General features: G+C 42.3%; 1 protein-coding gene across 1 annotated transcript in view; it reads left to right on the forward strand.

The window, feature by feature from the left end:
• Positions 1-22,350, forward strand: part of gmcl1 (germ cell-less, spermatogenesis associated) — a 260,756-nt gene that overhangs the window by 211,252 nt on the left and 27,154 nt on the right. The gene's annotated exons all lie outside the window — the stretch shown is intronic.

The following is a 22,350-nucleotide window of genomic DNA, read 5'->3' on the forward strand; positions in this document are numbered from 1 at the left end:
CCAATAAGCAATGTCACATGCAAACACGAGGAAATCTGCAGATGCTAGAAATTCAAACAACACACACATGGCTTGGGTATGACATCTGCTAGATTATCCAAATCCATCTTAAACCAAGGATTTTGTCCTTGTTCTCTTGTACAATGGTATGCAAGGCAGTGCTTTCAAAATTTTTTTTTATTGAAGCCGGTTTCAATGCAAATCTTCCACTGTATACTTAGTGCATAACAAATGGCAGATTTCTCCTCCCATATCTGCTGTAGAGTCATTGAGTTGTATAGTAACCCCCAGTTGACTCATCAGCCCACCTTGTCCATGCTGACCTTTTTGTCCTTCTACTCTAATCTTGTTTGTCTGCATTGGATCATATCCTTCTAAGCCTCATCTATTTAAGTTAAATATATAGGCTGATCAAGCTAGTACTTATGCCGGTTTCCGTGGCATGAAGCAACTGAGAGTACGAGACTCCATGCCCCCCCCCCCCAGATAGGACGCCAGTCTATTATGAGGTTAACCCCCAGCATTTTGCCGGTGTCCATTTTCAGCTGGGTGGACTGGAGCAATGTGTGGTTAAGTGCCTTGCTCAAGGACGCAACACGCTGCCACGGCTGGGGCCTTAACCATTTGGCCACGTGCCACCACCTATTTAGGTGCCTGTCTAAGTACTTCGTTATCAGCAATTGTATCTGTTTCTACAACATCTCCTACCAAGAAATTCCAGATCTCAACCATTCTTTATATGTAAGAAAAACACTTTCCCTAAAATCTTCTTTAAAACTCCTTTCTCTTACTTTAAATCTGTGCCCTAAAGGCAAGAGAATCTGTAAATGCTGGAAGTCCAGAACAACATGTACAAAATGCTGGAGGAACTCAACAGGTCAGGCAGCATCTATGGAGAGGTATAAACAATCAACATTTCAGCCTGAGACCCTTCATCATAGGTTTAAATAACACACACTAAATGATGAAGGAACTCAGCAAGTCAGGCAGCGTCTATGGAGAGGAATCAACAGTCGACCTGATGAAGAGTCTTATCCCGAACCATTGACTGTTGTGCTTTGAAAGGATAGAAAGTGGTGAAAGTACGTGGCCTATCAGCAGCATCTACAGAGCGTACCAAGAGGGATTTCTCACAGGTCGGTGGCGGTTATTTAAAAAGGGAGCTTCAAGAGTGTTCGTCCATTGTACGTGGCCTATCAGTGGTGTCAACAGAGCTCTACAAACTATAGTACAGAAAGGATAAGTGGGGCGACCATTGTCGGGAGTAGGCCAGTGGCAAGAGTAGAAGCGACAGGCTTTGGCTCAAACAAGGCTTCAGCTCGGAAGAGGCGTCAGCTCTGTGTAAAACGTCTGTTAAGGTTTCCTTTTTGTTTTTCTCCCCTCTCTTACTGTAGCATTTAAATGGCTGTGGTGTGCTCTTCATGCCAGATGTTGGAGAACTGGAAGATCCAGAATCTCCCGGGGAACTACATCTGCATGAAGTGCATCCGACTGCAGCTCCTTGAAGACCGTGTTGGGAATCTGGAGCAGCAACTGGATGACCTTCAGCTTGTATGGGAGAGCGAGGATATAATTGATCAAAGTTACAGGGAAGTAGTCACCCAGAAGTTGCAGAAGGCGTGTAGCTGGGTGACTATCAGGAGAAATGGAAATAGGCAGTTGGAGCAGAGCACCCCTGTGGCCATTCCCCTCAAAAACAAGTCTACAGCTTTGGATACTTTTGTAGGGGATGACCTCCTGGGAGAATGTCACTGGGATTACAGGCACTGAGCATGGGTTTGTGGTTCAGAAGTGAGAGAGAGAGAGAGAAGAAGGGAGGACAGTGATAGGGGACTCGATAGTGAGTGGAACAGAGAGATTCTGTGGACGTCAACGGGTTACCTGGATGGTATGTTGGCTCCCAGGTGCCAGGGTCAGGGATGTCTCATCGCGTCCATAACATTTTGGAGAGGGAGGGGGAGCAGCCAGATGTCTTGGTACATATTGGTACCAATGATATAGGAAGGAAAAGCAATGAGGTCCTGAAAACAGAATATAGAAAGCTAGGTAGAAAGCTGAGAAGCAGGACCTCCCAGGTAGAAATTTCTGGATTGCTGCCTGTACCATGTGCATCGAGTCTGCTCTGCCATTCAATCATGGCTGATTTGTTTTTTTTATCTCCTCTTCGATCCCAGTTCCTGGCCTTCTCCCCAAAACCTTTGATGCCTTATCCAATAAAGAACCTATCAATCTCTGCCTTAAATACACCCAATGACCTGGCCTCCACAGCTGCATGTGGCAACAAATTCCACAAATTCACCACCCTTTAGCTGAAGAAATTTCTCCACATCTCTATTTTGAAAAGTCACCCCTCTATCCTGAGGTTGTGCCTTCTTGTCCTAGACTCTCCCACTATGGGAAACATCCTTTCCACATCTACTCTGTCTAGGCCTTTCAACATTCGAAAAGATTCAATGAGATTCCCCCCTCATTCTTCTGAATTCCAATGAGTACAGACCCAGAGCCATCAAACAATCCTCGTATGATAACCCTTTCATTCCTGGCATCATCCTTGTGAACCTCCCCTGGACACTCTCCAATCCCAGCACAACTTTTCTAAGATGAGGGACCCAAAACTGTTCACAATACTCAAGGTGAGGCCTCAGCAGTGACTTATAAAGCCTCAGCCTCACGTCCTTGCTCTTGTAATCTAGACCTCTTGAAATGAATGCCAACATGGCATTTGCCTTCCTCACCACTGACTCAACCTGCAAGTCCACCTTCAGGATGTTCTGCACAAGGACTACCAAGTCCCTCTACAACTCAGATTCCTGGATTTTCACCCCATTTAGAAAATAGCCCGCACATTTATTTCTACTACCAAAGTCCGTGACCATGCATTTTCCAACATTATATTTCATTTGCCACTTTCTTGCCCATCTGTCTAAGTCCTTCTGCATCCTACCTGTTTCCTCAACACTACCTGCGCATCCGCCAATCTTCATATCATTCTGCAAACTTGGCAACAAAGTCTTCTGTTCCATCATCTGAATCATTTATTTACAACATAAAAAGAAGTGGTCCCAACACTGACCCCTACGGAACACCACTAGTCACAGGTAGCCAACCAGAAAAGGATCCTTTTATTCCCACTTGCTGTCTCCTACCAATCAGCCAATGCTCTTACCCTGTTAGTAACTTTCCTGTAATATCATGGGCTCTTAACTTGGTAAGCAGCCTCATGTGTGGCACCTTGTCAAAGGCCTTCCGAAAGTACAAATCTACAACATCCACTGTATCCCCTTTATCTATTCTACTTGTAATCTCCTCAAAGAATTCCAACAGGTTTGTCAGGCAGGATTTTCCCCGAAGGAAACCATGCTGATTTTGGGCTATCTTGTCGTGTGTCACCAAATACTCCATCACCTCATCCTTAACAATTGATTCTAACATCTTCTCAACCACTGAGATCAGGCTAACTGGTCTATAATTTCCTTCTTGCTGCCTTTCTTCTTTCCTAAAGAGTGGAGTAACATTTGCAATTTTCCAGTCCTCTGGCACCAGTCCGATGACTTTTGAAAGATCATTTCTAATGCCAGCACAATCTCTAACACTTCTTCTTTCAGAACTCTAGGGTGCAGTTCCACTGGTCCGAGTGACTGATGTATCTTTAGGTCTTTCAGCTTTTTGAGCACCTTCTCTCTTGTAACAGTAACTGCACCTACTTCTCTTCCTTCACACACTACAACATCAGGCAGGCTTAGTGTCTTCCACAGTGAAGACTGACGCAAGATACTCATTTAGTTCACCAGCCATCTCCATGTCCCCTGTTATTATTTCTCCTGCCCCATTTTCTAGTGGTCCTATATCCACTCTCATTTCTCTTTTATTTTTAACATACTTGAAAAACTTTTACTATCCACCTTGATATTATTTGTTAGCTTGCTTTCATATTTCATCTTTTCCCTTCCAATTTTTTTTAGGTGCTCTCTGTAGGTTTTTAAAATATTCCCAATCCTCTATCTTCCCACTAATATTTGCTTTGTTGTATGCACTTTCTTTAGCTTTCACAATAGCTTTGACTTCCCTTGTCAGCCATGGTTGTACAATTTACCATTTGAGTATTTCTACATTTTTGGAATAGACATGTCTTGCACCTTCCTTATTTTTCCCAGAAATGTACGCCTTTGCTGCTCTGCTGACATCCCTGCCAGCAGCTCCTTCCAATTTACTTTGGCCAACTCATCTCTCATACCACTGTAATTTCCCTTACTCCACTGAAATACTACTGCATCAGACTTTACTTTCGTCTTACTAAATTTCAAATTGAACTCAATAATATTGTGATCACTGGTTCCTAAGGGTTCTTTTACCTTAAGCTCTCTTATCGCTTCCAGTTCATTACATAACACCCAATCCACTGTAGCTGATCCCTATTAGGCTCAACGACAAACTGCTCTAAAAAGCTATCCCTTAGGCATTCAGCAACCTCACTTTCTTGAAATCCATTACCAATCTGATTTTTCCAATCAACCTGCATGTTAAAATCTCCCGTGACTACCATAACATTGCCCTTTTGACTCGCCCTTTCTATTTCCTGTTGTAATCTGTGGTTCACCTCCCAGCCACTGTTGGGAGGCCTGTATGTAACTGCCATCAATGTCCTTTTACCCTTGCAGTTTCTTAACTCAACCTGCAAGAATTCAACATCTTGGTATATGGAGCTCGGAAAAATTAGAGGGCTATGGGCAACCCTAGGTAATTTCTCAGGTAAGGACATATTCAGCACAGCTTTGTGGACCGAAGGACTTGTACTGTGCTGTAGGTTTCTCTATGTTTCTATCTTCCGATCCTATGTCATATCTTTCTACTGATTTAATGCCATTTTTTACCACCCCCCTCTGCCTACCTTCCTATCCCTCCGATATAATGTGTAACCTTAAACATTCAGCTCCCAACTACAACCATACTTCAGCCACGATTCAGTGATGGCCTCAGCATCATACCTGGCAATCTGTAGTACTGCAACAAGATCATCCACCTTATTTCTTATACTACAGGCATTTAGATAAAATACCTTGAGTACCATATTTGCTATCCTTTCTGATTTTGCATCCCTAATCATTTGCTACTCAGCCTGTTGGCTGCAACTAAGTCCCATCACCTGCCTGCCCTTCCTGACAATCTGAATGTACACTATCTTTACTTTTTCGCCATCTGTCCTATCCCGAGTCCCTTCACTCCGGTTCGCACACCCCTCTTGAAAAACGAGGACATTTGCAATGCCCTGGAATAGAAGGCCTCATCTTGCCCGCAGAAGGCAAAGAGTGGTTGTAGACAGGTCATATTCTGCATGGAGGTCAGTGACCAGTGGTGTGCCTCAGGGATCTGTTCATGATTTTTACAAATGACCTGGATGAGGAAGTGGAGGGATGGGTTAGTAAATTTGCTGATAACACAAAGGTTGGAGGTGTTGTGGGTAGTGTGGAGGGCCATCAGAGGTTACAGCGGGACATTGATAGGGTGCAAAACTGGGCTGAGAAGTGGCAGATGGAGTTCAACCCAGAGAAGTGTGAAGTGGTTAATTTTGGTAGGTCAAATATGATAGCAGAATATAGTATTAATGGTAAGACTCTTGGCAGTGTGGAGGATCAGCGGGGTCTTGGGGTCCAAGTCCATAGGACACTCAAAGCTGCTGCGCCGGTTGACTCTGTGGTTAAGAAAGCATACGGTGTATTGGCCTTCATCAATTGTGGGATTGAGTTTAGGAGCTGAGAGGTAATGTTGCAGCTATGCAGGACCTGGTCAGACCCCACTTGGAGTACTGTGCTCAGTTCTGGTTGCATCACTATAGGAAGGATGTAGAAACTATAGAAAGGGTGCAGAAGAGATTTACATGAATGTTGCATGGGGAGCATGCCTTATGAGAATAGATTGAGTGAACTCGGTCTTTTATCCTTGGAGCAATGGAGGATGAGAGGTGACCTGATAGAGGAGTATAAGATGATGAGAGGCATTGATCGTATGGGTAGCCAGAGGCTTTTTCCCAGGGATGAAGTGGCTAGCACAAAAGGGCACAGTTTTAAGGTGCTTGGAAGCAGGTACAGAGGAGATGTCAGGGGTAATTTTTTTACGCAGAGTGTGGTGAGTGCGTGGAATGGGCTGCCAGCAACAGTGGTGGAGGCGGATACAATAGGGTCTTTTAAAAGATTCCTGAATAGGTACATGGAGCTCAGAATATAGAGGGCTGTGGGTAGCCCTGGGTAATTTCTAAGGTACGGACATGTTCAGCACAGCTTTGTGGGTCAAAGGACCTGTATTGTGCTGTAGGTTTTCTATGTTCTATCCTAAAAGCAAATGTAGCAATGAAACTGAGAGAAAAGGATGTACATCCTTAAGAGATATGATGCGAAGAATGGTTGTGGATGGGTACTGTTTAAATACTTACAAAAAGAAGCAGAGGGCTTTAAGAACTTGCTGAAGGGGGATGGAGATGTATAAAGACTCTGCCATCTAAAGTGAAGCCAAGGCTGTGGCAGCAACAAATCAGAAGTTGCCAAAATGGTGGAGAGCATGCGAGAGCCCACCATGGCAATCCTGGTAAAGCCTCTACTGAGGATTATTTGCTCTGCAACAGAGAGGGGGAAATCAGTGGGGGCTGGTGAAGACGCAGCAGGGCTTGGAAGTAGGGCACGGTATAGGGTCAGGCTTTCAGGCTTCATCCCAAATAGGAAGTCTGAGTTATTAATCAAGGGCTATATTGATAACAGTAAGCCTCGTGGTACTAACTATAGTTACATAAAAGTAATGCCTGTTTCATGATTGTTTAAAAACAAGTAGGTTGATGTATTGAAGTAACCGTTCTCTTAATCTATTGCTAATTTGGCTTCCAAAAAAGGAAGCATTGTATTGTTGCAAATAAATGCAACCCATGCATTGGGAAGCTGGTGTTTTCAACTCAATTTTTATCATAAATAGCACATTGAGATTGTTGAATCTGATGCTTTATTGATGTAATGGCCTCTCTGTAATGTTTCTCTACTAAGGCTAATAGAACATAAAACATAGAATAGTACAGCACAGTACAGGCCCTTCGGCCCACAATGTTATGCCGACCCTTAAACCCTGCATCCCATATAACCCCCCTATAACCTAATGTAATGGCTTCTCTGTGTTACGTACCAGCAGCAATAGATATGAAATTGAGTTGGGTTTTTATAAATAAACAACAAAATTTATTAACCTCTACTCAAAAACATAGAAAAGTAAGCAAACGACTAACTTAAACGAAACTTAACAGTGTTAAGTGTCTATAGTTATCTAACAGTTGAACTTAGAGACAATTCTTAATAGATCTTACTTAAGCACAGTCTTAAAGTGGTAGGTTTAAGAAGTCCATATTATTCATAAAGTGAGAGGAGGGACTTCCTGAAGCAGTGATGAAACGATTCTTGAAGATAAGACGAAACTGTTGACGCAGATCCCAGCTGAGAAATGTCTTTTCCGAAGAGATCAAGTCAAGTTGCTTTTTATTGTCATTTCGACCATAAACTGCTGGTACAGTACACAGTAAAAATGAAACAATGTTCCTCCAGGATCATGGTGCTACATGAAACAACACAAAACTACACTAGACTATGTGAGACAACTCAAGGCTACACTAGCCTACGTAAAACAACACAAAAACTACACTAGACTACAGACCTACACAGACTAAATAAAGTGCAAAAAACAGTGCAGAGCAGTACAATAATTAATTAATAATTAATAAACAAGACAATAGGCACAGTAGAGGACAAGTTTCAATATAATAATAAATGATGTAGATGTCAGTCTAGACTCTGGGTATTGAGGAGTCTGATGGCTTGGAGGAAGAAACTGTTGCACAGTCTGGTCGTGAGAGCCCAAATGCTTCGGTACTTTTTGCCAGATGGCAGGAGGGAGAAGAGTTTGTATGAGGGGTGCGTGGTGCTTAATCAGGAAGATTAAGATTTCTCAAAGTAGCTGACCTTTCGCCGGAGGTGGTCGCCACACAACACCCGAGACCTTGCAGGGGTTAACCAAAAGTGCGTGCCACAATCCATGTATGGATTATAACAAACATCAGTCATGTTCGAAATATACAGAATGCCGCTGATTTTTACCCAATTTTTTGGGTTCGTACAAAGCTGGCAATTCTTCACTCTCTCTCTCTCTCTCTCTCTCTCGACTTTAAAAAAACCATTGCGCAACAAAACCGGCTGCAACTCCCCAATAAAACGAACTGCACAACAAACTGTGATCTCCCCTTTTATACCAGTTGGAACATGCCATCATGTGATATCACATCACCCCATTATCAAGAGACAATTACATCATGCCAATATCACAGGACGAGATACTCACAGGACAGGTAACACCTCCCCCCAAGAAAAGAAAATTTTGATCTATCAAGAGCAAAATTTTAACTACAATTTACAAAATATACAAATGTATAAAGTTCACAATATGCACAGTACACATAGTTATCATACAGCACCCTACAAGCTAATATAACATGGCAGGAGTATATACGAATACCAGAATTTCACTCCATTAAAAAAAAATTACATTGCAAGTTCAACATCTGGACAGACAGTTGGCAGTTACATTATCTTTGCCTTTAATGTGAGTTATTAAGAGATCATATTCCTGTAAACTTAAACTCCAGTTCAGCAACCTTCTATTTTTGTTTTTCAGTTTACTCAAAAATACCAATGGGTTATGATCAGTGTAAACCACAAGTGGTTTCTGAGTTGCACCAACATATACATCAAAATGTTGCAGAGCCAAAATAAGAGATAATAATTCCTTTTCTATGGTTGAATAATTTCTTTGATGCCCATTAAATTTCTTGGAAAAGTAAGCCACAGAATGGTCAACATCATCATAAGTATCCCTTTGTAGTAACACTGCTCCTGCAGCGTCATCACTGGCATCCACAGCTAGGGAAAATGGCTTTTCAAAGACAGGTGACCTGAGCACAGGTTGGTGACATAGGATAGTTTTCAATTTATCAAAGGCCTCCTGACAAAGTTCTTTCCAAACAAACTTCTCACCTTTCTTCAGGAGGTTAGTTAATGGAAGGGCAATCTCGGCAAAGTTGTTACAGAACTTGCGGTAATATCCTACCATTCCCAACAATCTTTTGAGAGCTTTTTTACCGGTTGGAGTAGGAACCTCCAAAATTGCCTGAACAGGAGCCTTGACCCACAATGTAACCAAGCTAAGTCACAGTGGCATGGCCAAATTCACTTTTAGCTAAATTAACAGTTAGGTTGAAAGCTTTTCCACTACAGAGATATGTGCTTCCCAAGTGTCATTCCCTGGGACTAAATCATCAATATCGGCATCTGTATATTTTAACCATTGAATTACAGAATTAATCGTTCTCTGGAAGGTTCCTGGAGCACTCTTCATTCCAAATGGCAGAACATTGTATTCACATAACCCAGATGGCATTACAAATGCAGAAATTTCTCTTACCTTTATCCGTCAATGGAACACACCAATACCCTTTTAACAGATTGACCTTTGGAAGAAACTTAGCTTTTCCAACCTCGTCCACACAATCATCTACCCTAAGGATTGGATGCGCATCTGTTTTTGTTACAGCATTCACCTTTCTGTAATCATACAAAACCGAGTACTACCATCTGGTTTAGGCACCATGACACAAGGTGAACTCCAATCTGAAGTAGAAAGTCTAATAATACCATTTTCTAACATATACTTGATACAAAGTGTACATTTTTCCACATTCATTCGATATGGATGTTGCTTTATGGGTTTGGCATTTCCAACATCTACATCATGTAAGGCTGCTGTGGTTCTTTTTGGAACATCTGGAAATAAATACCTATATTTCATAATTAACTGCTTCATTTGCCGCCGCTGCTGTGGCTGCAAATGAGCCAATTTTTCACGCAACACGAGTGAATTTGCAGATGCTGGAAATAAATACAAAACACAAAATGCTGGCAGAACTCAGCAGGCCAGACAGCATCTATGGGAGGAGGTAGTGATGACGTTTCGGGCCAAAACCCTTCATCAGGAATTTCTCATGAATATTTTCCAAAATTGTCTAATTTGTTAGTCTGGCGGAAATAATGTTTGGTTTAAAATAAGCCTCAGATGGATCAGCTACCAAGTTCCCAGAGAGATCAGACTCATTGTTATTGACAACAACGGTCATAGCGGCAGATTGTTTTTCATAATATGGTTTTATCATGTTTACATGACAAAGCTACGTTGGCCTTTGTTGATCTGGTGTTTTTACCACATAGTCCACAATATTAACTTTAGATATAATCTCGTAATGACCATGAAATTTAGCTTGCAGAGGGAAAGAGAACCAACACCTTATCTCCCAGCTTAAATGTCTTCATTCGAGCTTCCTTGTCATACCAAGTTTTCATTCTTTCCTGAGCAGATTTTAAATTTTCCCTTGCTAAGCTGCAAGCTTTTTCCAATCTCTCCTTAAATTTTAAGACATAATCCAGCAAATTAGTATGTAGTTCTTTGTTAACCCACTGTTCTTTTAACAATGCTAAAGATCCTCGGACCTTGTGCCCAAACACAAGTTCAAAGGGGCTAAAGCCTAGGGACTCCTGCACTGACTCCCTTACTGCCAACAAAAGCAAATGAACTCCCTCATCCCAATCTTTCTAATTTTCAACACAAAACATCCTAATCATGGTTTTGAGGGTAGAATGAAACCTTTCTAAAGCCCCTTGTGATTCTGGATGGTACGCAGACAATGTAATCTATTTGGCTCCCAGTTTATAAACTACCTGCTGGAATAATCCAGACATAAAATTACTTCCTTGATCAGCCTGAATTTCTTCAGACAACCCAAAAAAGTAAAGAACTTTATGAGAGCCGTCGTCACAGTTTTGACATTTATATTCCTGAGAGGTATTGCTACTGGAAACCTAGATACTGTACACATGATGGTCAGCAAATATTGATGACCAGCTTTAGTTTTTGGCAATGGGCCAATACAATCTACAATAACTTTAGAAAACGATTCACCAAATGCAGGAATAGGTTGCAATGGGGCCACTGAGGTGACTTGATTAGGTTTTCCCACAACCTGACAAGTGTGACAAGTTCACCAAAATGCTGCCACATCTTTCCTCAACCCAGGCCAGTAGAAGTGTTTAAAAACCTTGTTCACAATTTTATTCACACCAAGATGGCCACTCAAGGGCATACTATGAGCCAAAGCTAAAATCTCATTCCTATAGATTTTAGGAACTACTACCTGGTGAACAACTGCCTAATCCTCACTTGCAGCAATCTCAGGTGGTCTCCACTTCCTCATTAACACTCCATTCTTGAAATAATACCCTACTGGCGCCTTCTCAATTTCATTATCTGGGAGAGCTTTTCCTCTTAAGGTGGCAATCTCAGGGTCTCTGCTCTGCTCCGCTATAATCTCCTTCCTAGACAGAGACAAGTCTTTATGGTCAGACTTGCTACAAGGGTCTTGATCAAACAATGAAGGTAGAAAAGTTACTAACAGATCATCAAAATCTGAATCCTGATTTGAGCTGTCATGGGTAGCAGACCCATGCTGCACAGAAGCATCTGCCTTGGCAACTTTTTTGGCCATAGCTCAGGTTGCACAGGAGGGATACATGTTAGAATTCATTTTTGGATCATCGGTGATTGGCTTAGTTGTCAGCTGCACTGCAGAAACAACTTTTCCACCTGCTAGGTCATTCCCTAACAATGAATAAACACCATCCACTGGTAAACTGGTCATAGTCCTATTTTAACAGGTCCTGAAACTAACCCTGACTGTAAAACTACTTTGTGCAGAAGTACAGACATAAGGTGGCTCCCAATACCTTGTATAAGATTTACCTCACCAGTGTCAGTCTCATCACTAAACTCTAGAACACTATCTAAATTAAGTGACTGAGAAGCCCCAGTATTCTGAAGAATTTTTACTGGTACTTGGGTGGACCCTTCATTCACGAAAACAAAACCTTATGACATAAAATGATCGAATCTCTTCCTAACTCAGTCAGACCTTGACAGAGCTTCCTTTGAATGTCCCAAACCCTGGGGGTTTATGGGTGTTTCAAAGTGTTGCACACAGGCATCTGGAACTGCCTCCTTTACCTTCTTCAGACGGAAACAGTTAGCCATAACATGACCAGATTTCCTGCAATAGTGACACATAGGACCAAAATGTTTTTATTTCACTTGCTTCCCTTCATCCTTACCTTTATCACTAGTTTCCAATTTAATTTCTGGTTTACCCTGACTATCCATGCTACACTTTTGGAAAGTTTTACTCAGAGTAAACTTACCCTTGTGGGTTAGAGCAAACTCATCTGCTAATTTAGCAGACTCTTGCAACGTGGCAGTGTCCTTCTCATCCAAATATGCCTTTATATCATTAGGAACGCATCTTTTAAATTCCTCAATTAAAACCAATTCTTTCAAGTTGTCATAATCTCCATTCACATTTTTAGATGTGCACCATCACTCAAAACACACATTTGTCATGGGCAAATTCCACGTAAGTCTGGTTCACAGATTTCTTCAGATTTCCAAATCTTTGTCTTTAAGCTTCCGGAACCAATTCATAAGTATAACCTGCTTCACAGTATCGTAATCAGCTGTCTGTTCACCAGTTAAGGCCGTATAAACCTGTTGTGCTTTACCTTTAATTGCGCTTTGTAAAAGAACAAGCAAGCCCTCTTTCGGCCTCTGTGAACTCCGAGCAACTTTCTCAAAATGCTGGAAGTATTATTTATCAACTTCTGCCTCATTAAATGGAGGAACTAGTTTAAACTTCCTGACTAGCAACAAATGGTGCAACCAGTTTCCTAGAACCAGCTTGTTTCTCGAGCCTTAACCTCTCTATCGCTAACTCAAATTGCCTTTGTTTTTCTGCAGCTTCTCTCTCTTTATCTTTTTACCTTTCCCCCACCTCTACTTTAAATCTCTCTAACTTCATTTGTTCCAGTTGTAGCTGCATCTCAAGTTTTACTTACTGGAAACTTCTCTAACACCTCTTCATCAAACACTTTCATAGCTATATAGTGCTCAGCTATTTTCTTCTGAATCACTGACTTTGTAGTAGCCATCATTATTCCTGTAAGCTTCAGTTCTTTAGCAATTTGCAGCACCTCACCCTTTTTCGTTTTCTCTAATGCCACAAGGGTTGGTGATACCAGAAAGTTCCCAACATCCATTGCTGCTGATATCCACACACAAGCCAATCAAACAAAAGAAATCGGGTATTTCCCTTTTCCCAATCAGATCGATAATTAAACAATCAATAAGCTCTAAATTTGTTCATATCTGGACGAGCCCCCACTTTATGTTACGTACCAGCAGCAATAGATATGAAATTGAGTCGAGTTTTTATAAATAAACAACAAAATTTATTAACCTCTACTCAAAAACAGAAAAGTAAACAAACGACTAACTTAAACAGAAGTTAACAGTGTTATGTGTCTATAGTTATCTAAGAGTTGAACTTAGAGACAATTCTTAACAGATCTTACTTAAGCACAGTCTTAAAGTGGTAGGTTTAAGAAGTCCATATTATTCATAAAGTAAGTGAGAGGAGAGACTTCCCGAAGCAGCGATGAAGTGATTCTTGAAGAAAAGACTAAACTGTTGATGCAGATCCCAGCTGAGAAATGTCTTTTCTGAAGAGATTATGAAGATTAAGATTTCTCAAAGTAACTGACCTTTTGCCAGAGGTGGTTGATGGGGGACGAACAGCCTTATCATTGAGCTCCAACGTTACGCATTGGACTCTTTCATGAGAATCGACCTCCTTCGATCATCGCTGACCTTCGGACTCTTGCTCCAAGTCCACACCATCCGGCGATCTACCAGCTCTCTCCATTCGCGTCTTCTCTCTTCATCTCTCCCCGGTGGTCCCGGACACACAAAAAAGAACAACATCCCGCTCATTGGCTAACATGCCCCGTTATCTCTAGTCATAACCCAAACATTGCTGCAACAGAGAAACAGACAGACAGACATACTTTATTGATCCCAAGGGAAATTGGGTTTCGTTACAGCTGCACCAACCAAGAATAGTGAAGAAATATAGCAATATAAAACCATAAATAATTAAATAATAAGTTAATCATGCCAAGTGGAAATAAGTCCAGGACCAGCCTATTGTCTGACACTCCGAGGGAGGAGTTGTAAAGTTTGATGGCCACAGGTAGGAATGACTTCCTGTGACGCTCAGTGTTACATCTCGATGGGATGAGTCTCTAGCTGAATGTACTCCTGTGCCTAACCAATACTTTATTCTGGGGCATTGGAACCAGTTCTGGGGGAGGTGGGACCGGTATAAACAGGACGGTCTGCACCTGGGCTGGACTGGAACCAATGTCCTAGGGGGAGCTTTTGCTACTGCTGTTCAGGAGGCTTTAAACTAATGTGGCAGGGGGATGGGAACAAGTGCAGAGAGACAGAGGGGTGTAAAATGAGGATAGAAGCAAAAAGTAGTAAGGTGAAAAGTAAAAGTGGCAGGCAGGCAAATCCAGGGCAAAAAGCAAAAAGAGCCACTTTTCAACATACCGTAATTGTATAAGGGCTAAGAGTGTTGTAAAAACAAGCCTGAAGGCTTTGTGTGTCAATGCGAGGAGCATTCGTAATAAGGTGGATGAATTGAATGTGCAGATAGTTATTAATGAATATGATATAGTTGGGATCACAGAGACATGGCTCCAGGGTGACCAAGGATGGGAGCTCAACATCCAGGGATATTCAATATTCAGGAGGGATAGACAGGAAAGAAAAGAAGGTGGGGTAGCATTGCTGGTTAGAGAGGAGATTAATGCAATAGAAAGAAAGGACATTAGCCTGGAGGATGTGGAATCGATATGGGTAGAGCTGCATAACACTAAGGGGCAGAAAAAACTGGTGGGAGTTGTGTACAGGCCACCTAACAGTAGTAGTGAGGTTGGGGATGGCATTAAACAGGAAATTAGAAATGCGTGCAATAAAGGAACAGTAGTTATAATGGGTGACTTCAATCTACATATCGATTGGGTGAACCAAATTGGTAAGGGTGCTGAGGAAGAGGATTTCTTGGAATGTATGCGGGATGGTTTCCTGAACCAACATGTCGAGGAACCAACTAGAGAGCAGGCCATTCTAGATTGGGTATTGAGCAATGAGGAAGGGTTAGTTAGCAATCTTGTCGTGCGAGGCCCCTTGGGTAAGAGTGACCATAATATGGTGGAATTCTTCATTAAGATGGAGTGACATAGTTAATTCAGAAACAAAGGTTCTGAACTTAAAGAAGGGTAACTTTGAAGGTATGAGACATGAATTAGCTAAGATAGACTGGCAAATGATACTTAAAGGGTTGACGGTGGATATACAATGGCAAGCATTTAAAGATCGCATGGATGAACTACAACAATTGTTCATCCCAGTTTAAAAAAAGAATAAACCAGGGAAGGTAGTGCACCCGTGGCTGACAAGGGAAATTAGGGATAGTATCAAGTCCAAAGAAGAAACATATAAATTAGCAAAAAAAAGCGGCACACCTGAGGACTGGGAGAAATTCAGAGACCAGCAGAGGAGGACAAAGGGTTTAATTAGGAAAGGGAAAAAAGATTATCAGAGAAAGCTGGCAGGGAACATAAAAACTGACTAAAAGCTTTTATAGATACGTGAAAAGAAAAAGATTAGTCAAGACAAATGTAGGTCCTTTACAGTCAGAAACAGGTGAATTGATCATAAGGAACAAAGACATGGCAGACCAATTGAATAACTACTTTGGTTCTGTCTTCACTAAGGAGGACATAAATAATTTTCCGGAAATAGTAAGGGACCAAGGGTCTAGTGATATGGAGGAACTGAGGGAAATACATGTTAGTAGGGAAGTGGTGTTAGGTAAATTGAAAGGATTAAATGCAGATAAATCCCCAGGGCCAGATGGTCTGCATCCCGGAGTGCTTAAGGAAGTAGCCCAAGAAATAGTGGATGCATTAGTGATAATTTTTCAAAACTCCTTAGATTCTGGATTAGTTCCTGAGGATTGGAAGGTGGCTAATGTAACCCCACTTTTTAAAAAAGAAGGGAGAGAGAAACCGGGGAATTATAGACCGGTTAGTCTGACATCAATGGTGGGGAAAATGCTAGAGTCGGTTATCAAAGATGTGATAACAGCACATTTGGAAAGAGGTGAAATCATCGGACAGTCAGCATGGATTTGTGAAAGGAAAATCATGTCTGACGAATCTTATAGAATTTTTTGAAGATGTAACTAGTAGAGTGGATAGGGGAGAGCCAGTGGATGTGGTATATTTAGATTTTCAAAACGCTTTTGACAAGGTCCCACACAGGAGATTAGTGTGCAAACTTAAAGCACACAGTATTGGGGGTATGGTATTGATGTGGGTAGAGAATTGATTGGCAGACAGGAAGCAAAGAGTGGGAGTAAACAGGACCTTTTCAGAAAGGCAGGCAGTGACTAGTGGGGTACCGCAAGGCTCAGTGCTGGGACCCCAGTTGTTTACAATATATGATTTAGACAAGGGAATTAAGTGCAGCATCTCCAAGATTGTGGATGACACGAAGCTGGGCGGCGGTGTTAGCTGTGAGGAGGATGCTAAGAGGATGCAGGGTGACTTGGATAGGTTAGGTGAGTGGGCAAATTCATGGCAGATGCAATTTAATGTGGATAAATGTGAGGTTATCCACTTTGGTTGCAAGAACAGGAAAACAGATTATTATCTGAACGGTGGCCAATTAGGAAAGGGGGAGATGCAACGAGACCTGGGTGTCACTGTACACCAGTCATTGAAGGTGGGCATGCAGGTACAGCAGGCGGTGAAAAAGGCAAATGGTATGTTGGCATTCATAGCAAAAGGATTTGAGTACAGGAGCAGGGAGGTTCTACTGCAGTTGTACAATGCCTTGGTGAGACCGCACCTAGAATATTGTGTGCAGTTTTGGTCCCCTAATCTGAGGAAAGACATTCTTGCCATAGAGGGAGTACAGAGAAGGTTCACCAGATTGATTCCTGGGATGGCAGGACTTTCATATGAAGAAAGATTGGATCGTCTAGGCTTATACTCACTGGAATTTAGAAGATTGAGGGGGGATCTTATTGAAACGTATAGAATTCTAAAGGGATTGGACAGGCTAGATGCAGGAAGATTTTTTCCAATGTTGGGGAAGTCCAGAACGAGGGGATAAGTTTAAGGATAAAGGGGAAGCCTTTTAGGACCGAGATGAGGAAAACCTTCTTCACACAGAGAGTGGTGAATCTGTGGAATTCTCTGCCACAGGAAACAGTTGAGGCTGGTTCATTGGCTATATTAAAGAGGAAGTTAGATATGGCCCTTGTGGCTAAAGGGATCAGGGGGTATGGAGAGAAAGCAGGCACAGGGTTCTGAGTTGGATGAATAGCCATGATCATACTGAATGGCGATGCAGGCTCGAAGGGCCGAATGGCCTACTCCTGCACCTATTTTCTATGTTTCTATGTTTCTATGTTATGGAGTGGATGGGAGTCATTGTCCAAGATGGCATACAACTTGGACAGCATCCACTTTTCAGACACCACCGTCAGAGAGTCCAGTTCCACCCCCACAACATCACTGGCCTTACAAATAAGTTTGTTGATTCTGTTGGTGTCTGCTACCCTCAGCCTGCTGCCCCAGCACACAACAGAAAGCATGATAGCACTAGCCACCACAGCCTCGTAGAACATCCTCAGCATCGTCTGGCAGATGTTAAAGGACCTTGGTCTCCTCAGGAAATAGAGATGGCTCTGACTCTTCTTGTAGACAGCCTCAGTGTTCTTTGACCAGTCCAGTTTATTGTCCATTCGTATCCCCCGGTACTTGGGGTATTCGCATTCCCCAGGTAATGGTTACCTGCTAAGGTAACCATTACCTTAGCAGTGGAACAGTACAGAGAAGCCATTACATTAGTCTTAGCAGTGAAACATTACAGAGAGGCCATTACATTGAGTTGAGGAATGAGAAAAAAGTTTTGAATGTTTTCCATCTGAAATTTATTATGTTCCGAAGCATATGTAGCATATTCATCTGTAATCTATTACTGGGTAGGTAATTATGTTCCAACTGCATTCAGACACAAATAGTTTGAGCATTTGACAATGTAATATTAATAAAATTGCAATAAAAGGCATACCATAGAACCATAGAACATTACAGCACAGAAACAGGCCTTTTGGCCCTTCTTGGCTGTGCCGAACCATTTTCTGCCTAGTCCCACTGACCTGCACCTGGCCCATATCCCTCCAAACCCCTCTCATCCATATACCTGTCCAAGTTTTTCTTAAATGTCAAAAGTGAGCCCGCATTCACCACTTCATCTGGCAGCTCATTCCACACTCCCACCACTCTCTGTATGAAGAAGTACCCCCTAATGTTCCCTTTAAACTTTTCCCCCTTCACCCTTAACCCATAACCTCTGGGTTTTTTTCTCCCCTAGCCTCAGTGGAAAAAGCCTGCTTGCATTCACTCTATCTATACCCATCATAATTTTATACACCTCTATCAAATCACCCCTCATTCTCCTACGCTCCAGGGAATAAAGTCCTAACCTATTCAACCTTCCTCTGTAACTCAGTTTCTCAAGTCCCGGTAACATCCTTGTAAACCTTCTCTGCACTCTTTCAGCCTTATTAATATCTTTCCTGTAATTAAGTGACCAAAACTGCACACAACACTCCAAATTCGGTCTCACCAATGTCTTATACAACCTCACCATTACATTCCAACTCTTATATTCAATACTTTGATTTACCAAAAACCTTCTTTACGACCCTATCCACCTGTGATGCCACTTTTAGGGAATTATGTATCTGTACTCCCAGATACCTCTGTTCTACTGCACTCCTCAGTATCCTACGATTTACCTTGTATGTTCTACCTTGGTTTGACCTTCAAAGTGCAATATCTCACACCTGTCCGCATTAAACTCCATCCGCCATTTTTCAGCCCATTTCTCCAACTGGTCCAAATCCTTCTGCAGGCTTTGAAAACCTTCCTCACTGTCTACTACACCTCCAATCTTTGTATCATCAGCAAATTTGCTGATCCAATTTGCCACATTATCAACCAGATCATTGATATAGATGACAAATAACAATGGACCCAGCACTGATCCCTGTGGCACACCACTAGTCACAGGCCTCCACTCAGAGTAGCAATCCTCCACTACCACTCTCTGGCTTCTTCCATTGAGCCAATGTTTAATCCAATTTACTACCTCTCCATGTATACCTTAGCGACTGAATCTTCCTAACTAACGTCCCATGTGGGACCTTGTCAAAGGCCTTACTAAAGTCCATGTATACAACATCCACTGCCTTCCCTTCATCCACTTTCCTGGTAACTTCCTCAAAATACTCTAACAGATTGGTTAAACATGACCTACCACACACAAAGCCATGCTGACTTTTTCTAGTAAGGCCCTGTCTATCCAAATACTTTTAGATCCTATATCTTAGTATTCCTTCCAATAGTTTACCTACTACCAATGTCAAACTTACCGGCCTATAATTTCCCGGCTTACTTTTTGAGCCTTTTTTAAACAACGGAACTACATGAACTATCCTCCAATCCTCTGGCACTTGTCCCATTGATATCGACGTTTTAAATATTTCTGCCAGGGCCTCTGCAGTTTCAACACTAATCTCCTTCAAGGTCCGAGGGAATACCCTGTCATGTCCTAGGGATTTATCTACTCTGATTTGCCTCAAGACAGCAAGCACCTCCTCCTCTTTAATCTGTATAAGTTCCATGACCTCCCTATTTGTTTGCCTTGTTTCCATAGACTCCATTCCAGTTTCCTTAGTAAATACAGATGCAAAAAACCCATTTAATATCTCTCCCATTTCTTTTGGCTCCATACATAGCTGACCACTCTGATCTTCAAGAGGACCAATTTTATCCCTTACAATCCCTCTGCTCTTAACATACCTGTAGAAGCTCTTAGGATTATCCTTCACCCTTACTGCCAAAGCATCCTCATGTCTTCCTTTAGCTTTCCTGATTTCTTTCTTAAGTTCTTTTTACTTTTTATACTCCTCAAGCATCTTATTTCCTCCCTTTTGCCTATACATGTTCCAATCATCTTCATCAGAGTTCCAATATCCCTCGAGAACCAAGGTTCCTTATTCTTATTCATTTTGCCTTTAACTCTGACAGGAACATACAAACTCTACACTCTCAAAATTTCTCCTTTGAAGGCCTCCCACTTACCAATCACATTCTTGCCAGAGAACAACCTGTCCCAATCTACACTTTTTAGATCTTTTCTCATTTCTTCAAATTTGGCCTTTTTCCAGTTTAGAACTTCAACCTGAGGACCAGATCTGTCTTTATCCATGATCAAGTTGAAACTAATGACATTATGATCACTGGAACCAAAGTGTTCTCCTACACACACTTCCGTCACCTGCCCTAATTCATTTCCTAATAGGAGATCTAATATTGCATCCTCCCTAGTTGGTACCTCTATATATTGATTTAGAAAACTTTCCTGAACACATTTCACAAACTCTAACCCATCTAGACCTTTAACAGTATGGGAGTCCCAGTCAATGTGTGGAAAATTAAAATCCCCTACAATCACAACTTTCTGTCTCCTGCAGTTGTCTGTTATCTCTCTGCAGATTTGCTTCTCCAATTCTCGCTGACTATTGGGTGGTCTATAATACAACCCTATTAATGTGGTCATACCTTTCCTGTTTCTCAGCTCCACCCATATGGCCTCGGTAGACAAGCCCTCTAATCTGTCCTGCCAATGCACTGCTGTAATATTTTCCCTGACTAGCAAAGCCACACCTCCCCAACCCTTCATCCCTCTGCCTCTATCACGTATGAAACATCATGACCCTGGAACATTGAGCTGCCAGTCCTGCCCCTCCTGTAGCCAAGTTTCAGTAATGATGTCATAATTCCATGTGTCAATCCAGGCCTTCAGCTCGTCTGCCTTTCCCACAATACTCCTCGCATTGAAATATACACACCTCAGAAGATTATTACCACCACACACAACCTTACTATTTGTGACTTTGCATGAATTACTAACATCATTTATTTTTACCCCCGTTCCACTATTCACTCTGGCACTCTGGTTCCCATCTCCCTGCATATCTAGTTTAAACATTCCCCAATAACACTAGCAAACCTCCCTGCAAGTATATTGGTCCCCCTGTAGTTCAGCTGCAACCCGTCTCTCTTGTACACGTCCCACCTGCCCCAGAAGAGGTCCCAATGATCTAGAAATCTGAAACCCTGCCCCCTACATCAGTTTCTCAGCCACTTGTTCATCTGCCAGAGCATCCTACTCTTACCCTCACTGGCACGTGGCACACGCAGCAATCTGGAGATTACTACCCTCGAGGTCCTGTTTTTCAACTTCCTACCAAGCTCTCTGTACTCACTCTTCAGGACCTCCTGACTCTTTCTACCTATGTCATTGGTACCGATGTGTACCACGACATCCGGCTGATCTCCCTCCCACTTCAGAATACTGTGCACGCAATCAGAGATATGCCTGACCTTGACACCCGGGAGGCAACAAACCATCCGGGAGTCTCTGTCACGGCCACAGAATCTCCTGTCTGTACCTCTGACTAAAGAGACCCCTATCACTACCGCTCTCCTCTTCTTCCTCCCTCCCTTCTACACTGCAGAACCAGACTCAGTGCCAGAGATTTGGCTGCCGCAGCTTGTCCCAAGTAAGCCATCCCCCCCCAACAGTATCAAAATCGGTATACCTGTTTTGGAGGGGAATGGCCACAGGGGAACCCTGCACTACCTGCCCTTTCCCCTTCCTTCGCCTGATGGTAACCCAATTACCTGTGCCCTGTTCCTTAGGTGTAACTACCTCCCAGAAGCTACTAACTATAAACTGCTCATTCTCCCGAATGATCCGGAGGTCATCCAGCTCCTACTCCTGATGCACTTCCTGCAGGTATCATTGTCAGGGACACCGGAGGTCTCCCTGACTTCCCATATCCTGCACGAGGAGCATTCCAACATCCTGCCTGACATATTCTCTAGTCTGAACAAAAAGAATTTCAACCTTTTTACAAAGTAAGCCTACTACCATCTTAACAATATAGCGAGAGTTAAAGGGCTTATGTCTCAGCAAGATCTAGAAAAACTTGTCCATGGATTTATTTTTAGTAGTCTTGTCTACAGTAGTGGTGTTTTCACATGTCTCTGTTAAAAAAAAAGTCCTTCAGACAGTTGTAGCTCATTCAGAATCCTGCTGCTAGAGTCATCACTAAAACCAAGAAAGTAGAACTTGTCTCTCCAGTTCTCAGATCGCTACACTGGCTTCCTGTCCATCAGAGGATTG

This window comes from Hemitrygon akajei, chromosome 1 (genome assembly GCF_048418815.1).
Source record: "Hemitrygon akajei chromosome 1, sHemAka1.3, whole genome shotgun sequence".
NCBI lineage: Eukaryota > Metazoa > Chordata > Chondrichthyes > Myliobatiformes > Dasyatidae > Hemitrygon > Hemitrygon akajei.